Below are 8,319 nucleotides of genomic sequence, written 5' to 3' on the forward strand. Positions count from 1 at the left end.
GGGCTCGTCCGGGATACCCAATAACTACACGGGACAGTCAGGGGAAGGCTGAGGCCGGAGGAGGACGTTGATTCTTGGTTCATGAGCCTGCTGAGTCAGGCGGACGCGCCAGAGGACCAGGGGCACGGATTTTGGAGAGACGTCTCAAACCCGCGGAGGCCGACGCCTAGAGAAATTCAACTTTTTCTGGGGCGTCCGAGGCCCGGTTCTGACAAGGAATCTGGAACCTGTCCCAAGGCACAGGCTGGGACTCTGTGGCAGATTTGGGAAACAATCATTGTCCTCTCCGGTAAGCCCGCGGGCCTGTTTCTGTTGTCTACAGTCCTTTGTCTGTGTCTCCTGGGGATTATTGTCCGTGTTGGTCATTTTTTTCCTTTAGGATGGGCCAGGGACAAACCACACCATTGTCCCTCATGGTGGATCATTTTTCGGAGGTCGGGACCCGGGTCAAAAATCTCAGCCTTGATGTGAGAAAAAAATGATTGCTTTCTGTTCCAGCGAGTGGCCATCATTTTCTGGTATCCAGCGGCCGCGAGGAGGATCCCTAGACATCAGTCTCATCAGACAGGTCAACAAACGAAACATGGCCTCTCTCCCTGATCAAATCCCTTATATCCTTCTTTGGGACGATCTCACTACCTTCCCCCCTGAATGGCTTCAGCTGTTCGTTCAGCGCCAAGTCCTGGCGGTCGGGCGGCGGCGAGGAACCCTTACCTGCCTGGCACAAGGAAAAAAAGAGCCAGTCCTACAGAATTCTTCTTACCCCCAGAACATTGACGAGAGCCTCGAGCCCACGGCACCACTGCCTCCTTATCCCGCCCTAGGCCCAGGGGGTAACCCAGAACCAGACAACTTACACCATACCCCGCCGGGCTCGAGCCCGGACCAGAAATCACCAAGGAATGGGGAGAGAGCGGGCCGAACCGGCAACATTGGCCCTGTTGAGGGTAGTGGGCCCAATTGGGGAGGGCGGCCAACAAAACTTACAGTATTGGCCCTTTTCTACCTCTGACTTACATAACTGGAAACGCCAAAACCCTCCCTTTTCAGAAAACCCTAGGGGACTCATTAACCTCTTTGAGTCTATTTTTTTCACCCATCAGCCCATGTGGGATGCGGGTCCTGTTCACCACGGAAGAGCGGGACAGGATTTGGGGGGAAGCCCGCCGTCAGGTCCCGGGGGGCAACGGGCGGCCCACCCAGGATCAGGCAATCATCAATCGCCACTTTCCCACGGAGCGACCTCAGTGGGTTTACAACACGCCCGAAGGCAGGGAGAACCTCCGAATCTATCGCCAGACTCTTATGGCCAGTCTCGGCGCTGCAGCGCGCAAACCCACCAATTTGGCTAAGGTCGGAGATATTCGTCAAGGGCCATCTGAAGCTCCAGCCGCCTTCCTAGAGCGCATTAGGGAGGCTTTTAGGCAGTTCACTCCCCTGGACCCAGAGTCCCTCGAAAGTAGAGCGCCGGTCACAATGGCCTTTGTAAATCAGGCAGCTCCTGACATAAAACAAAAGCTACAGTCCTTGAAGCGAATGGGGGAGAGGCCTATTCAGGAGTTACTAAGGGCAGCAAAAAAGTGTTTCAATTAAAAAAAGAAAAAAAAAAAAAACAGACGAGGAAAGGCAGGACAAATTGAGAGCAGAACAGCGTAGACGGGAGGACGAAATTCGGGCAGAGGACCGGCAAGTCCAAGTGACAGAACAAAAAAGACAAACGCGAGAAATGGCCAAAATCCTGCTAGCCTCAGTGGGCAAACAACCCCAGGAAGTGGCAGAAGGTCTATGGGTAAAGGACCCAGACGCCCCAGGCTGGATAAAGACCAATGTGCCCAGTGCAAAAAGCATGGACACTGGGCTAAGGAGTGCCCAGAAATAATAAGACACAGAGTAAGCCAAAGGAGACTCCTATTCTCTTGGCAGGGCCTGCGGCTTCGGATGACAGTGAGTGAGGGGGTCGGGGTTCGGTGCCCCTACCCGAGTCCAGGGTAACTCTCAAAGTGGAGGGGAAGAAAGTTGATTTCTTGGTGGACACTGGCGCTCAACACTCGGTTTTATTGGCTGATAAAGGGGAACGCACCGGGCGCACCACCCTGGTCCAAGGCACCACTGGATCTAAATTATATGGCCAGGACTACGGCCAGGAGAGTAGATCTGGCCTCTGGCACGGTAAGCCATTCCTTTATGGTAATCCCTGATTGCCCAATGCCATTGCTTGGACGATCTCTTAACCAAGGAGCCAGTAGAGCCTTTGGGGGCCAGTAGAGCCTTTGGGAGTGGGAGCCAGTAGAGCCTTTGGTTCAACAGGAGTAGAGGTTTTTGATGCCGGGGCCGCCTCCTAGGAGGGTCGGACAAACCTGCTGTCATTTTGACTATGTCATTGGTGGATGAATTTCGATTACACTCTCCACCTATCAAGCGGTCTGAAGACATGCAGGAGTGGCTCCCCGCTTTCCGACGGCATGGGCTGAAACAGGAGGGCCAGGGTTGGCGGTCAATCGACCAGCCATCTTCGTCAAGCTTAAGCCCAGGGCAGAGCCCGTTCGCGTCCGGCAATACCCTATGCCGCTGGAAGCCCGGTTAGGCACATCAATAAACTTCGGGCTGCTGGGATCCTTCGCTCCTGTCATTCTGCGTGGAACACGCCCCTCCTACCAGTTAAAAAGCCGCATAGAGGGGACTATAGGCCAGTTCAAGACCTGTGGGAAGTTAATACCCGGGTGGCTAATATCCACCCCACTGTGCCTAACCCATATACCTTGTTGAGCTCCCTACCTCCCACCCACCGATGGTACACTGTTAGATCTTAAGGACGCTTTCTTTTGCATTCCGCTGGCCCCCAAGAGCCAGGAATTGTTTGCATTTAAATGGGGAGACCCAGACACTGGCCTCTCCGAGCAGTTAACTTGGACCGATTGCCGCAAGGCTTCAAAAATTCACCCACCTTGTTTAATGAGGCTTTGGCTCAGGACTTGATGCCTTTTCGCAGCTCCCGGCCCCAATTGACCCTCCTCCAGTATGGAGATGACATCCTTTTAGCCACCTCCAGCGAGGAGCTGTGTATCCAAGGAACAGAGGACCTTCTTGCCACCCTGGACTCCCTGGGTTACCGGGCCAGCGCAAAAAAGGCCCAGGTCTGCTGCCAAGAAGTGACCTACTTAGGATACCGGCTTAAGGAAGGTAAGTGATGGCTTACGGAGGCTATGACACGCACCATTCTGGACATTCCACCACCCAAAAACCGGCACCAGGTTCTAGAATTCCTTGGTTCTGTGGGTTATTGTAGACTCTGGATTCCTGGGTTTGAGGAGATAGCCGGACCTCTTTATGAACTCACCAAGGAGGGCGGCTTGAAAAAAGGCTGCTTCTCCTGGGGGGAGGCACGGCAGCGGGTCTTTGACTTTCTCAAACTAGCCTTTCTGACTGCACCAGCCCTAGCCTTGCCAGACCCGGGAAAATCCTTCGGCCTCTTTGTGCACGAAAAAAATGGCATAGCAAAGGCAGTGCTTGACCCAAACCCTGGGTCCCTGGGTGAGACCGGTGGCATACCTTTCATAGAACTGGATCCAGTTGCGGCTGGATGGCCACCGTGCCTGCGTATTATAGCAGCAGCCGCAGTCACTTTGAAGGACGCCGATAAACTCACCCTGGGGAAAGAAGTAACGGTGGCCACCTCCCACATGCTAGAAGGGGTGTTGCGCGATCCTCCGGGTAAGTGGATCAGCAATGCCTGGCTGACCCATTATCAGAGCTTGCTCCTAGATACCCCTTGGGTTCGGCTCAAGTCTGCCTCAGGACTCAATCCCACCACCCTGTTACCAGATCCGGACATGGGGACAGACATTCACCCTTGTCAGGAAATTTTGGTTCAGGCAGCAGGAGTTCGGTCTGACCTACGGGACTCACCCCTGCCCGATGCCGACCTAGTATGGTACACGGATGGTAGTAGCCTTGTTCTGGAAGGACGCCGGTGGGTGGGGGCAGCAGTGGTCAGTTTGGACTCGGTGGTTTGGTCTTCCAAATGACACGTCGGCTCAAAAGGCGGAACTGATAGCCTTGACAAAAGCCCTACAGCTGGCAGAGGGGAAGAATCTGACTGTGTACACAGACAGCAGGTATGCTTTTGCCACCGCCCATGTACATGGAGCCATATATGCTGAAAGGGGTTTCCTTACTTCCGAAGGAAGACCCATTAAACATGCAGAGCACATCCGGACCTCCTTCAGGCCGTCCTCCTGCCAAAGAAACTGGCTATTGTGCATTGCAGGGGGCATCAGTCTGCCCGAACCCCAGAAGCCCGGGGCAATCGAATGGCGGATGTAGAGGCACGACGGGTGGCCCAGGAAGGGGACTAACCGATACAACTCCAGGTTCTCAGTTTGCCGGGAATGGGCCCCTTGCCGGAAGAAAACCCCACAGATTCCCTCTTTTGTTGACAGGTTTGAATAACAAAATAATCAACATGAACAGGAAAAACTACAGGAATAATCTTTTTTAGAAGAACTATTCTTATTCTGCAAATATTTTCTTTTTTTTAAATTTATTTATTTATTTATTTATACAAGCACTGGGTACAGTCAGAAGCACGGGAGGGTGAGAGGATTCACCAAAGCCAGAGCGGGGAGCAGAGCAGGCAGAAGGACCGAAGTACACTGCTGAGGGGAGCAGCGGGCGGCAGGAGAGGTCTGCGCGCCATGTGGGACCCTCCTCCGGTGGCCGGGGAGCAGCAGGGGATCGAACCGGCGCCGCAGAGGCTTCGGGCAGCTTCACAACCCAGCGCTCAACCGCTGCGCCACCAGGGGAGGCCCTCTGCAAATATTTTCTAATTCATAAGGTATCATGCTGGAAATAAAAGCTCTCAAACATCATTCTTGGAGTTATGCCATTCTGCTTCCTGCATACATTTTGGGGGCTTTACCAGTGCGCAAGATGAAGTCATAGGCCTAATAAGGACTCTAAATATTTAAAAAAAAAAACTTTTGGGCATCCTCCCTGAGCTTAGGAAATTCCAGAGTTAAGTATTATATATTATTCTTGGTTTGGTCTGTGACCAAAAAGGAAAAGGTACCTGAAGGGGATCACCAGCAACCTTGTGTGGCCTTATTTTAAAAGGTAGCTATTCAACAGTCTCTTGAGAGTGGGAAGACAAGTCCTCACTGGGAGCACTTAGGTAAAGGATAGAGGGGAGCAGTAGAAATGTCAGCTTTATGTATTCTTTGTTTTGAAACACCTCTTCTGCCCTCAGTTTTTCATTAATCTTTACAATGAATCTCTCAGTGACCCTATTTTGGGATAATGAAGCCTTTTGGGGAGGCATCTGCAAATAAAAGATCTACTATCTTTCTTAGAGTTATGCCATTCTGCTTCCAGCATCAATTTTGGGGGCTTTACCAGTGCACAAGCTACTGATGGTATCCCATCTGTTTGATTTGGAGTGCACTTTTTCAATGACCTTGTCTAACTGGAATGGTCTCCATAATGGTGATTGTAAATCTAGGCTGTTTTTAACTAGGATTTTGTCATTTTTTGTAGATATCTTCGGTCTCCAGGATCAGTTTTTTTTTTTCCCTCTGTGATAGTATTAACTGAATTTTGTGTAAGTATGGAATGTCTCTCTTCTTGTATCCTAGAATCCCAGGATTCAGGGAGGTGGTAAAGAGGCAATGATTAATTTGGAAATCTTGTCCCCCCAAGAGTACCTGCCACTCTACCCAACTCTGCAATGTTGCCAGGCAGCTCACCCCTCTACAAGAGCCATCCTGCTCCATAGCCAAAGCAAGAGCTCTGGCAGTTGACATGCAGACACTTTTTCTTAGGCATGCCTTCCCAATCGATAGCATCAATACAGCTGCAGATACAGGCGCTCCCAGAGCCCCCCGTGGCAAAGGACTGACTTACCATCATGTCCCCCATGGGTGCTGCATACACCTGTCCTCCTTTTTAGGTGTCCCAGCCCAAGATGATGATTCCTGCCACCAGGTTGTCCCAGTATTGGTAACATATCTCTTTAAAGAAGGTGGCTGCTGCGTATACCAGTTCAGTAATTTTTTAGGCCCCCAATAAATGTTCTTTCTAACCCTAATAACCCTAGAATTACATCTAATTATTATTTTATTGAGCCTCAATTCTCTTTCCTTCCTTCTCCACTGTCTCTCAGAAACAAATCACAGTTCACAAAAATCTCTCCCCTCCAGGTGGCATATCTGACACTGCCCCTCTAATCACCATTGCCTTTTCCACACTGCCAACCAATCCTCCTGCTAAGAGGAAAGCAGATGGACACCAGAGGCAAAGACGCTCCCCACACCCCCAGCAAGCAGGCACTACAAGAGGAGGAGGAAAAAATTGTTCAAGCTCATGTCTCACTTCGAATTGTAAGGAGATGAAATGCCTGAAAAGATTTTCCCATATTTAAACCTTTGAGGAATGAAAGTAGGTTCAGAAGATAATTATGATAATTGAGGTTATACCTCTCTTTTTTAAATTAGAGGACAGAGAAAACTGGTAGATAATGAAGTTAGATTAGTTTAACTCTATGACCTTGCCATAAACCTCATCACTGTGAATTCCAGTCACCCAAAAATGCTTCTAACAGGGACTTTCAATCACCTTTGCTGCAGCATGAAAGTCAGCTCTTCTTTGGAATAAAATTTGATGTTCTTAAGCTGTTTACTTAGGCAGCAGGATGGGGCCAGATGGTGCAGAACTGGAATCAGTTTGTCCACTTCAGTACCTAGAAACACACATTCACTTGGTACCCAACAAATCTGCAGGGAACCAACACTGTTCAGGGGAGCAAACCCATGTTGCCCATTCTAAGGGTCCACGCCCACCCATACACATCAAAGTAAAGTGATCAAACTCTAGTGTGGCACATTCCGCTCCTTTAGTTTTCATTTAAGCCACATGGAACATCTTATACAAATGTAATTATATATATATATTTGCAAAGACACAGCTTTTTTGCATTCCCTGCTTTTCTGAGGATAGATTCCTCTCACCACTGCCTGAGGGAGAAGCAGTTCTATGCATACTCAAGTACTCAGACTGTTCACTCACCTGAAGTGCACATATACCTGCAAAAACAGTCTGCAAAGAGACAAAAGGGAAAAAATTTCAAACATATGCCCATTTAAGAAAAATGTTTTCACAAGAAGTTGAAAAACAAATCAAATGAGCCAAAATGAAAACCAAATTTTTTCCATGGCATCAAAATCAAATTTCCAAAGCTGGGGCATGCCAATAGCAGAGGCCACATGGGCCCAGATGCCATCCTACCTACCTTAGACTTTGGAAGGAGAAAAACAGTTTAATAGTCACAAACAAAGACCAACCTCACAGAACTTAGCATATGTTAACAAATAATGGTTGAAAACAAACTCTTAGAAAGTGACCTAAAGGAAAGAATTAAAATTCTGGACAAGAAGCGAGTTCCAGAGCAGCCTGCCACTTTGGGAACCTCAGATGCTGGAAGGAGAAAAGGGAAGTTACTTTGCCATAATGGTTCAGAAGTCATCTCTGACCAAGCAAGGCTGGAAGGTTGCCACATGGTCTCACACACCAAACAAAAATAAGGGAAGGGTCTAACTAGGACTCAGAGAGCAAACAAACAAAAACCACTTACTCTCACAAAGATTTCCATAAAATCAAACTTCTGAAATAGTAAATAGAAATTAAATGCACACATAGAAACAGAGAGTGGAGTGCATTCAGGATGTCAGGGGTGGCCCAGAGCATCATTCATTGCCAGCCTGGACCCCAACTACTGCACCAGCCCCGCCTGCTTGGCTTGGCCATGTACTGCACCCTACATATGCACACCTGCACACAAGTACACTAGGTCTGCAAAACTAACAGTAGTAGGGAGTCAGGAGAACTCTTGGAAGTGCTTGCTTCTTTCCCCTTGCATGTAGTCTTGGAAACAATAGCAATAACAGTGGTGCATATAAAGCCCAGCTTAATGATTAACAGCAAATCATTATTCTCTATCCCTATCCCTACCAACCACTTTTAGTCCATTGTTTCAGAAGTACAGTGGCCACAAAGCAGAACAGTTGCTGGACCATGAACAGAACAGTCAGATCCAGTTTGTGGGGCATCCTTCTCAAGAAGAACCCTAAGCTTACTACAACCTCATCTTCATTATACTGTGATCTCCATGCATGGGTTGGATTTGTCCTCCATTTTCAGAACACGCACTGCATGAAGAGTTCTCCTACTGAGGCTACGCAAGGTGACTTAAAAAAACCTCTCCCTTCCCCCCCATGTATCAATAGAATAAATGATACATATTCTATGTATCAATAGAATAAAGTCACT

General features: G+C 48.9%; 1 pseudogene; it reads left to right on the top strand.

The window, feature by feature from the left end:
- The first annotated feature begins 583 nt into the window (after window positions 1-583).
- On the top strand, window positions 584-4,355 carry LOC119237579 (uncharacterized; annotated as a pseudogene).
- The last annotated feature ends 3,964 nt before the right edge of the window (window positions 4,356-8,319 follow it).

This window comes from Talpa occidentalis, unplaced genomic scaffold, assembly GCF_014898055.3.
Source record: "Talpa occidentalis isolate TD23 unplaced genomic scaffold, MPIMG_talOcc4v2.1 talOcc4.10, whole genome shotgun sequence".
NCBI lineage: Eukaryota > Metazoa > Chordata > Mammalia > Eulipotyphla > Talpidae > Talpa > Talpa occidentalis.